The following is a 15,138-nucleotide window of genomic DNA, read 5'->3' as shown; positions in this document are numbered from 1 at the left end:
TGTGAAATGTATGTCTACAAAGATGGAGTTCAGTTTGGTATGAAAATCTTTCAGTGCATTTCTTTTGATAATGTAAAACATGTCATGCGTATAGCAGCACCAAAATTTAGATGTATAGTTTTGAAATGTACAGGGTTCTAGTTCATGGAAGACAGTTTCTGCAATGATTCCTGATATTAGAAATCCCATGGATATTCCTTTTATTTGCTCATACATTTCCATTTTGAACATGAAATGTTGGCAATATTGGCAATATGTTGGCATATTGGAATAGCTTTATGGTTTGTGTCTTGGTTAGGTTGTTCTGATCTATGTTGTATTCTTCTAGTTTTTTATCTATTATTTTATATGCAAGATGGGGAGGGATTACTGTAAATAGGAACGTTGTGTCAAAGGAGACCATGATCTCCTTGCAGTTTTGTCAAAAATTGTGTGAATGATGTGATCATGCTTTTTGAGGTTAGGAAGCTTAAGTGTTGTGCCAGCCATTTTGTTCAGGTTGCAGGTAGGGGTATCTCATAGCACTGCAATAGGTCTGAAGGAGACTCCTTATTTTGTTTATCTTGGGGAGTCCATAAAGTCTCACTGATGCAACAAAAATGTTGCTCTCATTTTCCAACATTCTTTTCCCCTTAAACACTTATTTTGTTTGAGTTGGCTGTGATAAGCATTTGATTATGTGATCATCGTTCTCATCTCTAATGTCATTACTGGGTTTTATGCTGAGGAATCATTGAGTAGGGCAAATGCCTTCATTTAATAATCTGTGCAGTTCATAACCACCCTTGAGCAGCCTTTATCTGCCAGTAAAATAATAATGTCCTGATCTTGTGTCAGGTCTTCCAGGATATGTGCTCTGCTGGGCTGAGCATGTTGTTTGTAATTATAAATTGTTAATTATCTGATTGAATGCTGATGTATCTTATACCCGCTGACTGGATTATAGATGTAAACTTTTGACATCTTCTTACTGTTTAGAATTATGAAACACTTTCATTTTTGTCACATGGAAGCTTATGTGGGCTTTCCCCTGAGTCAGTGAAAGTGATCTGATTTTATTTACATTGGATTTTTAGAAAAGAAATTTTATTTTATTAATGTTTAAAAGAAAATAGAACTTTGTTGTTCTATTTTATCTTTGCATATATCCCTGGTGTTGTTTTTTTAAGGGGAACTTTCCCTTTTTTTTCTAATTCGCTATTGTGGGAAATCTTAATTTTCTCTGCAATTACTCTGATATGGAACATCTACTTCTTTTGTAGAGGAATTACCTACAGTTTGTTGTGAAAGTTTGGTCATAACAGAGATTTGGAAAATTAAAGCAACAATTAAATTAAGGTCTTTTAAATATGTGTGTGTGTGTGTGTGTGTGTGTGTTTTCTGAGGTTTTTGTGGGTATTTGTATGTGAATCTTTAGTTATTCGGGTTTTCTCCCGCGTATCTTGGCGATGTTTTGACAAAATCTCATTCGTCACACAAGCCTGAAGATGACGAATGAGATTTCGTCAAACAATTTTATGTGGGAGAAAACCTGAATAACCAAAGATCCATACACACACACACACACACACACACACACACACACAGTGGTGGGATTCTTCCAACAACCAGTTCTCCGAACTGCTTAGAAAGTTAACAAGCAGTTCTCATGAATACATGCAAGAGTGTGTGTGTGTACACACCCACACCCACAACTCCCATAGAAAGAGATTCAAAATTCTGATCAACTTCATGTGAAAACTTTTGAAAAAAAGTGTTTTTCAATTTACAAACTCTAAATGAAAATTTAGATAAAAAATTTGATGAATTAACAACAATTTTAAACAACCTAAGGATGACATCCAGACAGAAGTAACAGCAGCTAAAGCAGACTTGCAATTGGGTGAGTTAGAATCTAATTTGTTGTTAGCCGCTTTGAAGAAGGAGCTTTGCTTGAGAGTTGGAGGCTCACTAAAAGCTGAAAGAAGCATGAATTCAAAAGATTTAGAGATGGCAGAATGGATGGTGATGAATTTGACTTTCCTAAGAGAACTGATGGGGATTCTGGAACAGATTTACTATATCCAATTAGAAGACAACTGTCAAGATGTCTCAAGGGTGCTTTTTTTTCCTTCAAAAGGCAACTGGACTGTTTTCCCCCCTCTTAATGAAGAAGGAGAAAACATTTAGCTTCTCATCCAAGAAGCTTCACCAGTTCTGATGGCAGGGAGATGAAAGAATATGTACTGACAATTGAGACTAAATACTGGCAGGGAGGAGAGGGATGGAAGGGAATGGTATTTCTTTGCAATCATCTGAAAGCTTTTGAGGCTACTTGGGGATTTATCTGTACTCTCAGGGACACCTGAATCAGGGTGGAATTGGTTGTGGAATTGTCTTGAATCTGCTGCAATTGTAATTCTACATATATTTAAGCAATATATGTAATTCTAAAACACAGTCTGCAGCTGTGTAATCTGTAAATAGACCTACTGGAATTCAGTTATGATGAAAACAATATAACATTGTCTTCTGTATCTGTATCCATATCTATATCTAAGGGAGTGTAGGAGAAACAAGTGGAGGTGTTGTCAGCTGCCAACATCTCAATATCACAGATCTCCTAGGCTGCAGTAGATGCAAGATCTGATTTAATGTCAGCTGTCCAGCTAACAAATCCAAAAAGATAATTCTTGGGATATTGTACTTCTCAAAAGTAAGAGTTTATTGAATATACTATATTGGCACAGAAGGTGAAAGCAATTCTAGAATGGGAGGCCCCAAAGATCAGAAGACAACTGCAGAGTTTTCTAGGGTTCACAAACTTTTATAGGCAATTCATTGCCATTTCACATAGATAGCACTGCCTATCATGAACCTGTTAAAAACATTAAAACCTTTTAACAGGTTTAATATGAACCTGTTAAAAATACGGAAGGGGTGAAGCCAGTGGTGGGATTCAGCCAGTTCTCACCGGTTCGCCCGAACCATTAGTTAATTGCTTATGTAGTTTGGAGAACCGGTTGAAAATAAAGTGCAAGAGAGAGTTTTTTTCCCCTTCTCTCTTCTTTCAGTTAAAAGCTCTGAACAGACAGCCAAGAAGCACTTAACAGTTGTAGCTAGAACACAGCTGACACTTGCTGCATCGAGTCAATAAACAAAAGAAACTGACAGGATTAGTGTATCAATTCAATTCAATCAGTTCAATTTAGCAAGTTCAATTTCACTCTGCGCTATTTGTCAGGTCCATCCAGTGTTTCATTGCAGCCTCACTCTTAGTGTATTCTATGTGTATTTTTAAGATATATTGATTTCTTTTCCAGTGAATACATACATTAAACTTTGTGTAAATTGTGTAAGCCTTTTGTTAATTCCCCACTCCCATGAACTGGAGGAGGAAAGTAATCCAGTGACTTAATCATTTCCAAGCAAAAGATAACCATCTTTAGATTTAATTTCCCTGCAAAAGTTGCCTGTCTGCTTGGTCTTCAGCAGGGTATGCCACAGTTCCTTTTCTATCCCCTCATCTAGATCTTTATGAGAACCTTGGGGCACCCCACTGCATACTCTCTCGATGTAGATATAGTTCCATTGAGAACTATACATTGAATAGCCAACACCCCAGAAGACAAGCTCAAGATCCAGAAAATATCTTGTCAGACTTTAACAATGGGCCGTATCCAACAACACGAAATTTAATGCGGAAAAAAGTAAAGTTTTACACTTAGGCAGGAAAAACCAAAGGTACAAGTACAGGTTAGGCAAAACCTGTCTCAAAAACAGTAAGTGTGAGAGGAACCTTAGAGTTGTAGTGGCCAGTCACTTAAATATGAGTCTGCAGCCACAAAAGCTAATAGAATCCTTGTATTAACAGAGGCATGGAGTCAAAATCATGTGTAGTATTAGTCCTGCTTTAGCTTTAGTAAGACCACACTTGGAATACTGAACCCAGTTTAGTAAGACCACACCTGGAATACTGAACCACATTACAAAAAAAATGTTGATACTTCAGAAAAAGTGTAAAGAAGAGCAACTAAGATTATTAAAGGCCTGTAGACAAAATATATGAACAATGGTTGCAGGATTTGGATTTGGCTAGTCTAGAGAAAAGAAGGGCTTGAGTGTGGTGGTCTCCCATGGAAAGAATGAGACACAAGCGTGTGTACTCGGGATGGGAGTCTAGAGCAAATTCCAGTGCTCCCTTTTATTGAGATTTTAGTACATAGTAAGCATTCACATTGTGGATTACAAGTTACATTGTGGATTACAATAATTAGAAATAGTACAGACTTGTTTGCAGTTGTCTGAGCTGCTTAATTGTTTCTGGTGTTTGCTTTTAATTTCCTTGCATTATCTCAGTGACCTTTAGGCAGACATGTATGTATAAAGCATTAGATTAATCATTACTTGAACCCAAGACAAAGTTTATTCCCACATCTCCCCTGTTTTAGTTTTTTGATGATCGCGGATGCCTCGGTAGCTTTTCGCCATCTGCAACAGCAATTCTCCTTCCGTAGGCTTCACCCAACACATTCCTAAAAGTCCAGGGAGACATTGGATAATACAGCATGCACAAAGAGAAAGTATAAAAAGCAATATCATTCCAACAATTAGGTGATGAATCCATGAACCATCTGGCAACCAGGACCAAAATGCAGACCACACGTCCAGTCCCTCACCCTCCGATTGTAATGGATTCTCTTTCAGGGTTTGTTCCATATGCTGTATAGTAGCTGTAATGTTTGGAGAATAATCAGAGATATACATGCAACAATGCGTATGAATCACAGCGCAAACTCCCCTTGCGCAGCCAGAATAGTGTCCACCGCATATCTGGTTTGAAGGACAAAGCCAAGAATTTTTCCTTGCTCTTCTTCAAGCAGCCTTAGCATTTTAATGGTGTCTTTAAACATAGTAACTGTCCAATTGTTTAAACGATGCAAATCTCTATAGTTCATCATGACTCCTAAAGGAGGAATAACTTCCCTTGATATCTGTGTCCAGTAGTCATGAGTCAAAACAGAGTTTACTTCCATTGCAGAACGCGCATTGCAGATATGAGCAGTCCCCAAAGATTTTTGAATGAAATGAGATGGGATTACTTTCCCAAAGGTGCAGACTCCTTTCCATCATGCTGGCATGCGATCATAGGCCATCCGTCCACACAGCAACCATAAATTTGCTCCCAGGAGATGACCAACCTTATTTGGCTCAGCATAGATTAGTTTTGCAAAGGACTCCATTAACATAGCCAAATAAGTGGACGATGGTGCATTAGTCTTTTCCATTCCCCCAAATCCATCCCCTTGCCCCTTTGGCTGATGATAAGGACGCACACAGCGAGCAGGAACCCAAACAACTGTCCCCTCATCTTCAACAGCAGCGTATCTTCGGCCCCAAGTTATCAGCGGGACAGGTCCTCTCCACGTTGGATCTGGTAGTCTCCTATACCGAACTTTCGGTCTTGGCGTACCTGCAGAAGGGGAGGAAGCAAAATGCCTACTGGCTGCCATAGCAGTGGGAGATCCTGTCATGTTTAAAAAATTTAAAGTGTATAATGTAATATTAAGAATGTTTTGTATGTAAGGCAAGCCATATCCATCCACTTCCCCCGTTTTTGTTTTTATATGAAGGAGCGCTTGTTTGAGCGTCTGATTATATCGTTCCACAATGGCCTGACCAGTGGAGTTGTAGGGAATGCCAAATTTATGTATAATTGACCATCGATGACAAAATTCCGCAAAGGCGGTGCTGACATAAGCAGGGCCATTGTCGGTTTTTATCTCCATTGGTGGCCCCACATGTGTGAAGGTACAGAGACAATGGTTGACTACATGTTTTGTAGCCTCTCCTCATTGAGGTGTTGCCATAATAAATCCTGAATAGGTATCAATGGTGACATGCAGATGGTGCCATGGTTTGAAAGGAGGGTGTTGTGTGACATCCATCTGCCATAGCTGACAAGCAGATGTCCCCTGAGGATTTACTCCTTGAGGAAGAGCAGTGGATTGAGCACTGCAACTAGGACATTGCTGGATAATAGCTGCTGCTTCTGCAGCAGTGAGCCCGAATTGTTTACAAAGAGCTTTGGCATTTTGATGAAAATAGCTATGTGAGTCCCATGGAGTAACAGGAGAAAGCGAGAGACAGGACATGGCCGAGGCCGCTGCATCAGTCACGTCATTCCCTTCTTGCAGCTCCCCAGGAAGTGGCTGGTGGCTGCGAATATGTGCGATATGCAAAGAATGTGTGCGAGAATGAAGACAGCTTTGCAGGGCTAAAAACAAACTCATAAGATTAGCATCAACAGAAGGAGAAAGATAAGCAAATTCAATGTTAAGTATCAATTGATAAACGTAAAGAGAATCCACAATTAAATTTAGCGGTTCTTGCGCAAATTCCTGTAAGGCCAAAATAGCAGCAGCTAATTCAGCCCTTTGTGCTGATTGTTGAGGAGGGGTAATCTTTGTTTTCCATACCCCTTCCTGTCTCCATGCACAAGTGCCGTAGGTCTTACCACCGTCCGCATAAATGGTCACGCCCTCAACTGGCTGCTTAGCAATAATTGAATTAAAATTTACAGATACATTTTGAAGCAATTGGAAACGAGGGTCACTGGGTGTATGGCAAGAAATCTTCCCTGGCCAATTTTCAAGAGCAATTTGCAATTCAATGGATTGACTATACCAAGTTTCCCACAAAGTGAGGGAGATAGGTAAAAATAACTGAACTAGATCTATGCCATATAAATGCATACTGCGATTTCGGCCTTTGATGATTAACTCACTATAAAGCATAGCCATAGTAGAAACTGTTTTTCTGGGAGTATTCTGCAAATGCAACCATTCAATGATATAAACCTGCGCTTCATGTAATTGAAATAAAGCTGCAGTAGGCAAGGCTGGAGTTTGTAAAATTGCTAAAGCAAATGGAGTATCAGGAATGCATCGATCAACCCAACGCTGCGTTAAAGCCGCATTTACGTGTGCCAGTACCTCCCTTTGTTCTGCTGATAAGGTTATAGCTGAATCCGGTCTCGCGAAGCCCTTTAGGGCCAAGAACAAGGGCTGGAGTACCGCTGTAGTTAACCCCAGGTAGGGTCTAACCCAGTTAATTGTTCCTAGTATTTGTTGTAATTTTACTAGAGAAATCTTTTCCTCAATTTTGATTTCCAGAATGACCGGATGAGCATAGGTTGCAAGGACCTTATGCCCTAAGTAGGCATATGGCGTTTGACTTTGAATTTTTTCTGGGGCAATATGAAGTCCAAATTGCAATAATACCTCTTTAAGGCAAGGTAATGCTGCCTAACTGTTCCTGGTGGGCCGGGAGCTGCAATTAAAATATCATCCATATAATGGTAAACCTTCCACCCAGGATGAGAGCTTCTGAATGGAGCCAGAGCCATTCGAACATATGACTGGCACATCGTTGGACTGTTTAGCATTCCTTGTGGCAAAACCTTCCATTGGTAACGAAAGGTAGGTGCGTTGTTATTCAACTCAGGTACGGTAAAGGCAAATAATTGCTTGTCATCTGCATGCAAAGGGATAGAAAAGAAGCAATCCCGCAAATCTATTACAACTAGATCCCAATTGCGTGGGATCAGGTTCGGGTTAGGCAAACCACATTGTAACGCTCCCATTGGTTGCTCTCAAATCATGTAAAAATCTCCATTTTCCATTTTTCTTTTTGATAACAAACACCGGAGTGTTATATGGACTAGAAGTTGGCTCAATGTGTCCTAATTGTAGCTGCTCAGCTACCAATTGATGTAAAGCTATAAGCTTTTCCTTTGGAAGTGGCCATTGGTCAATCCAAACTGGCTGAGAGGTTAACAATTGTAATTTTTCCATTATCCAATAACAATTTTTGTGCGGAACTGTGACAGTAAATCTCTACCCCACAAGTTTATATGCAGGGGCAACACAAGCGGTTGAATCCTTGCAGTCTCACCAGTTTCTCTATGCAATGCCTTCAACCAATGTACACTACTTCTTGCAAACTGCATACCACCCACTCCACGAACAGCCGGAGAGTCCTCAAGCGCCCATTCATTTGGCCATTCCTTTTGGCGTATCACAGAGACATCTGCTCCGGAATCTATAAGGCCAGAAAATGATTTTTCTTGAATTTCAATTGTCATTTTAGGTTGGTCTGTAGTCAAATTTTTTGTCAGCGCTAGCAATTCTGCAGCAACTGGAGAACTGGCCATTTCAGTGGACCCAAAACCGCCAGTTCGTGGGATCCCAATTAAAGGATTCATAGGAAAGTATGGAAGCAATAATAATTGGGCAATAGAGTCACCAGCCATTAATGATGCAGGAGTATCAGTGTATAATTGTACCTTAATAACCCCTTTATAATCTTGATCAATAACCCCTGGACTAACAAAAAACCCTTTTTCTGATGCAGAAGACCTGGGAAGTACCAATCCCACTGTTTTTTTCTGGCAGTGGCCCATGCAAATGAGTGTCCTCAATGTACACTTGATTAGGAAAAGTCACATCAATTGAGTTCAACATTTTTAAACCCAAACCTGCACTCCCAGTAATTGCAGGCGATGCTTTTGTGACAGCCTTGGGAGCGGGGCTAGCTGCATGCCCCAAATTTAGTTTCCCGGATTTTGGTTCTGATCAGAGCGACATTGATTTGCCCAATGAAACCCTTTTTTGCATTTTGGACAGACCGATTTCAGGCGAATGTCCCTATTTTTGATTTTGTTAAATGCCATTCCCCCTCCCCAGGTGATCGGCACTGGGCTTTAAAATGGCCAGGCTTCCCACAATTAAAACAATTCCCTGTAGGTTTCATCCCTTTTTGTAATGCCATAGCCAAAGTCTCCATGTTGTAAGCCTGAGAACCCACCACTGCACATGCCTTTAACAGATCAGCCAGAGTAACCTCACCTCTAGCCACCAAAGGCTGTAAGATATGCTTGCAGTCAGTGTTTGCATTTTCAACTGCCAATTTCAGCAAAAGTTCTTTTGCAGCTTCCTCATTAGAAATTTGCCTGGTAATAGCCAATTGTAGCTTTTCCACAAAAAAGACTCAGATGCTGTTTGCTTAATTTGAGAAAAAGACCGTGCCGGGGTTCCCACATCCTGGATGCGGGACAACGCCCCAAGGACAGCTGCCATAACCACGGGAAATACGTGATCAGGCAAATTAGCAGCTTGATCAGCAGTGGCTTCAAACAAGCCTGCCCCATAGATTTGGTCTGGCGTATACAGCCCCCCTGAATTCCTTCCCCTAGTGACAGCTTCCCTTTGATATTCTGAATCAAAAACCACATACTGAGTAGAGCTCAATATCATTCTCATTAAATCTTTCCAGTCACTAGGAATCATGCGTGAGGTAGCCAAACTTGTCAGGAGCCCCTTTGTAAAAGGACTTTGAATACCATAATCTTTAACTGCTTTCTTAATTTCCCTAAGTACTGCTAGAGGAATCGGAACCCATTCAGTCTGCAGATTGCCTTGAGCATCCACTTGCCTATTAACTGGAAACAAATTCATCTGGGGAATCTCATCAGGCTCTAATTTCCCCTCATTGAAAGCCTGATGCATCATTGCTTGAACTTTTCCCATTTGTGGTTGGGTTTTCTCATCCACAGGCGTAGGCGCTGTGGGGGGGTGAGAAAACATACTCCAGTTTTGGGGTAGGAGGGTGCAACACAACTCCTTTATAAGGAGGAGGTTCTACTAAAGTTTTTAAAAGAGGTTGTTGCTGGGTCTCTAAAGCAGTCATAACAACCTTCCAATATATCAAAATTTCAGCTGTTGCCCGTGGCTCTTCATGAAGGATAATTCCAATTTTCCTCCACGTGTCTAACTTTAAAGAGCCTCTCTCTGAGTACCAGGGGCATTGCTGCCAGATCTCTTGCAGCAGTTGTTTCACATTACCTTTTGAAAGAACTATTTGCTTCCCCCCAGAGGGTTTAAAGATTAAGAAGTTTGTCCTGACTAACTTCAGCAGCTCACTAACATGGCGTTCCTGTGGCTGAGAAAGTTTTCCCCCCATGTTCTCTGAAAAATCCTATTGTCCAGCAATAGTTAAGTACGTACTTTACCTATTCCAGGCGAGGAAACACGGAGCTCCGGACACGTACCACCTGCAGTGGATCACGTCGGGGTCACCACTTGTGGTGGTCTCCCATGGAAAGAATGAGACACAAGCGTGTGTACTCGGGATGGGAGTCTAGAGCAAATTCCAGTGCTCCCTTTTATTGAGATTTTAGTACATAGTAAGCATTCACATTGTGGATTACAAGTTACATTGTGAATTACAATAATTAGAAATAGTACAGACTTGTTTGCAGTTGTCTGAGCTGCTTAATTGTTTCTGGTGTTTGCTTTTAATTTCCTTGCATTATCTCAGTGACCTTTAGGCAGACATGTATGTATAAAGCATTAGATTAATCATTACTTGAACCCAAGCCAAAGTTTATTCCCACACTTGAGAGGACATAAAAGTAGTATTCCAATATTTGAGGGGCTGCCACTAAGAAGTGGGGGTCAAATTATTCTCCAAAGTACCACAGGGCAGGACAAGAAACAATGGATGGAAACTAATCAAGGAGAGAAACAACCTGAAATTAAGCATAAATTTCAACTCCAGGGCCACCATGAACTTTATGGACACAGTGTTTGTGGCCAAATGTGCTGTTCCTCACTACCTAGTGGAGCCACCTGTGCTCATGGAGACCACTGATGGTCAGGTGCTTCTGTCTTGTGCCTGGTCATTGGCTTTCATGAGGAAGCCATCCAGTTTTACATCACCTCCAGCCTGCATTTCCCTGTGGTCTTGGTCTTGGCTTGGCTCCAGATGCACAATCCACAAATCTATTGGTCCCAGAACCTAATCACCTTCCCAAGTTTGCAATGTGTGGACCACACCCACCAAGTCTGTGCAGGCCAGTTGCTGAGTCCGCCTGGGGTGTCCCTGCCTTCTGACCTGGCGGACTTCACAGACATCTTCAGTGAGCAAGAGGCCAACCACTTTCCCCCACACCAACCATACGACTGCCCCATCGATTTGCTTCCGGACATGCTGCTCCCAGTGGGGCATTTTTACTCTATGTCTGACCCTAAGTTAGCCACGTTCTGGGGCTTTCTGGACAAAAATCTAGCTCAGAGTTTTATCTGGCCCTCATCGTCACCAGTGTCCGCACCAGTATTGTTCATGAAGAAGAAGACAGAGACTTGACTCTTGCAACTATCGCTAATTGAATGTCATCACTGTGCGCAATTGGTATCCTCTGCCCCTTATTTCTGAACTGTTGGAATGGCTCCAAGAGGTTACTGTCTTCATAAAATTGGACCTGCGGGGAGCCTATAATCTAGTTTGGATCTGGCCCAGGGATGAATGGAAGATGGTGTTTGGCACCAGGTACGGATACTTCGGGTATACTGTCATGCCGTTTGGGCTGACCAACGCCCCCACCATCTTCCAACATTTTATGAATGACATATTCCAGGACCTGTTGGATCAGATTGTCATGATTTACCTGGACAACATCCTGATCTACTCTCTGTCCCAGGAGAGCCATCACAGTACCTACACTTGGTCCTGCAATGGCTCTGGGAGAACTGCTTGTATGCTAAACTGGAGAAATGCCAGTTTTTTCAATCGACCATCGATTTCCTGGGACATAGCATTTCTTCTGAGGGCATTGCTATGGAGCCAAGCAAGGTTGAGTCTCTGTGTAATTGGCAACCTCAGCGAGTTAAGGATGTTCAGTGACTCCTCAGGTTCTCCAACTACTATTGGACGTTTATCCCTGGTTTTGCTTTCCTGACAGCACCCTTCACTTGGCTCCTTCAGAAAAAGATCCTGTTTTGATGGAGTACTCCTAAGGAACAAGTGTTCCAGGCCTTGAAGCAAGCATTCATGCAAGAGCCCATCTTGAAATATCCTGATTACCACAAGGAATTGATAAGGTCTGTTACTGCAGTTAACTCTTTGAAGGACTATTGCCTTGGTGGGTGAATGCAATTAATTCATAAAAGGTAAATAAAGAAGGTTTTTTCATGATAAGGAATCTGTTTCTTGCTTCTGCTAAGGCTGGTCCAGAACAATTGGGAAAGAAAGAATTGAGCATGGGAATATGTCAAGAACAAGAGAGGGAAGTCAAGGTGACAGGAATCAGAGGTGTCACTCCAGATTAAACTGGCAGATGAAGGACGAAGCCTTGGAATGGTATGTGAAAGTACACCAGAGAACATAAAAAAGAAATGCTGTTGGATACTGACAGAGTGGTCAAGGGGAGAAGGGTGGAGGAAAGGGAAAATCATAAACTTTACACAGGAATACTCAGATCCAGCTTTGCTTTCACTGTAACCGCTTGATTTTAGTAAAATTACTTTTCACTTTAAAGGACAGAGTCAGAAATCTTTCTTTCCTAAATGTCTGAGTTGGGACAAGCCTAACTCTATTCTTGCTTTGGAACTACTTTGGTCAGCTTACAACAGTAAAACAGAAAAAAATATAAAGCGTAAACACAACAATAGCAAAGCAATGAAACAAAAAAAAAATAAACTACAAAAGATCATAACCTGTACAAATGAACTGTACAAATCCAAAACCCAATTTTTAATCGCAATAGCATTTAGACTTATATAGTCTATAGTACCAGGGGTGGGTTTCAATTTTTTTAACAACCGGTTCTGTGGGTGTGGCTTAGGTGGTGGGCATGGCTTGGTGGTCATGTTATTGGCTGGATGTGGCCAACTCAATATCACTCACATTGAGGCACGCATCTCCTCATCTGGCCTCTCATGTGGGGATGCTGCAACAGTCGTAAGTGTGAAAAATGGTCATAAGTCACTTTTTTCTCAGTGCCATTGTAAGTTTGAATGGTCACTCCACACAAGCAAAGTACCAGCAAAGGAGGGGGAAAAACTCCAGAGACAGGAAGTCTAGCCCTGCCAAGAATGTAATAAGGATTAATGGAGAGGCAGTTTCTGTAAGCAACACCAGAATGTTTCCTTCCTGCCTTCCTTACAGGATTAGGCCAGTAATTTCTTCTAACAATCGGTTCTCCGAACTGCTTAGAATGTTCACAACCGGTTCTAGTGAATAAGTGCGAACTGGTAGAATCCCGCCCCTGCATAATACTTTATAGCAGAGGTCCCCAATCCCAGAGGCATGGCCCTCTACCGGGCTATGGCCTATTCAGAATTGGGTTGTTCAAGTAGCGCGCCAGAGCACATATGCGAGCACAGCTTAACTTACATGAGTGGTGGGCTGGCAGGCACTCACACGTATATGTGTGCGACTGCCCACTGCTTGTGTGGCCCAGTTACTCTCTTCTCCCCCAGTTGGACCACCAAGCTGCAAATATTGGGGACTGCTGCTTTACAACATTCTCTGTTTATAGTGTCAGCATATTGCCCTGAACAATTGCCCCTAACGATCTGTCCTCACATCTCAGAAGGATAGACAACTAAATCATGTAATAAGAGCATATGCATGAAATATAGTGTTATTCAATATGCTAAATTATTCTTTTTTCTATCCATATACTGTTTGCTTGATTTGAAGTAACTAAAACTAGTTTAATTCTTTTTTAATTTGATGTATAATCATCAACCTGCCAGGTGTTACTCTATAATGAGCCTGTCAGAATCTAACTCCAGGCTTTTTTTCCCCCTTTCTTTTTCCTTCCCTTAATTTCCTATTTTTATTTGTATTTTATACATTGATAAAACAATAAAAGTTAAAAAGAAAAAGAAACCCTCCAGGTTGTTGGCAGAGTTAGCCTGCAATACTGCATACTAACCACTGTGCCACCAGTTTAAAGTGAGATTTTTTTGGGGGGGAGATGCCAGCCAGAGAAGGAGGAGGGATCATAGTTTTAATCATTTCCAGAGTCACTAGAGTTCTATTATATTCTTTTTATATCCAATCTTCTTTTGACTTAACAGGCTTCTTTAAAAAGCCCCACCATCAAATTCACTTAGAAATCCTAGCTCTACCAGATTGTTTTGTCACTAAAGCTCTTCTGTTTTCCCAAAGGTTTTTGACTGTAGCTTCCATCTATTGAAAATTTGCCTATGAAAAGAAAGGAAAGTGGGTTAGAACAATTTGAAAAAACACATGCTACAAAGTCATTTTTGAAGAGGAAAATTCCCTTTGTACTTTGGAAGGAATTCCATTTCCCATCTGAGTTGCATAGCCAAACAGGAAGAAAGAAAACAACCTCATTATAGAGTAACACCTGGCAGGTTGATGATTATACATCAAATTAAAAAAGAATTAAACTAGTTTTCGTTACTTCAAATCAAGCAAACAGTATATGGATAGAAAAAAGAATAATTTAGCATATTGAATAACACTATCTTTCACGCATATGCTCTTATGCTGCAGTTTTTAAGCAAGTGCTTAAAAAGAAAGGTCGAGGCACTTGTGTATGCTTTCTCCCTTACCTATAAATCTGCTTCTGCAACAGTGTGCATTATGAAAACTTGTGAAAGTCTTGGCACCAGACATGGTTGCAACAGCAGATTTATAGGTAGCCGATTAAACTTACCTTGTTTGATTTTCTATGGTCAAGGAATTTATGCCCCCTCCAAGATGGAGGAGAGAATTTGTCCATTAGCAAAGGAAGCTGAGTTGGTTGCATTTTCACCTGCTTACTCTGAGACAAAAGTGCAGCTTGTACTAGAAGTACTACCTCCTGTTAGAATATAGTTTGCTCTAAGGGGATTGAAAATGTGCACCATTCCAAATATATGAAACAATCATTAATTAACTCAGATCATTCTTCTTTCTCACCCATTTCACCCAAGAAAATCATTTTTTTCTCAGGTAAAATTCACAGGATGATTGTGCTGCCTGCCTGTGTTGCCTGTCCTTGAAGTGCAAAGACTAGAATCTACTCTAATTTGGCCTTCATTGTATGAATTTACTCGGGACATTGATTGTTTTCCTTCAGGACCATAATAAAGCTATTGTTATTTTGTGATTGCAGAACAGGTGCAAAGCACATATAGGAATCGAACAGAACTTCTCAAAATCACTGTATTAAAGAACACAAAAAAATTTAAAGAAGTTTAAATAGAAAGAGTCCAGCGAAGAGCAATAATATCAATAGCAGTTAGACTTATATACAGTTTCATAGTGCTTTACAGCAAGGTGCTCTAAGGCAGTTTACAG

Source organism: Notechis scutatus, chromosome Z (assembly GCF_049901735.1).
Source record: "Notechis scutatus isolate UNSWTSFEM ecotype Mainland chromosome Z, rNotScu1.2, whole genome shotgun sequence".
Classification (NCBI taxonomy): Eukaryota; Metazoa; Chordata; class Lepidosauria; order Squamata; family Elapidae; genus Notechis; species Notechis scutatus.
Note: the sequence above shows the minus strand (reverse complement) of the source record.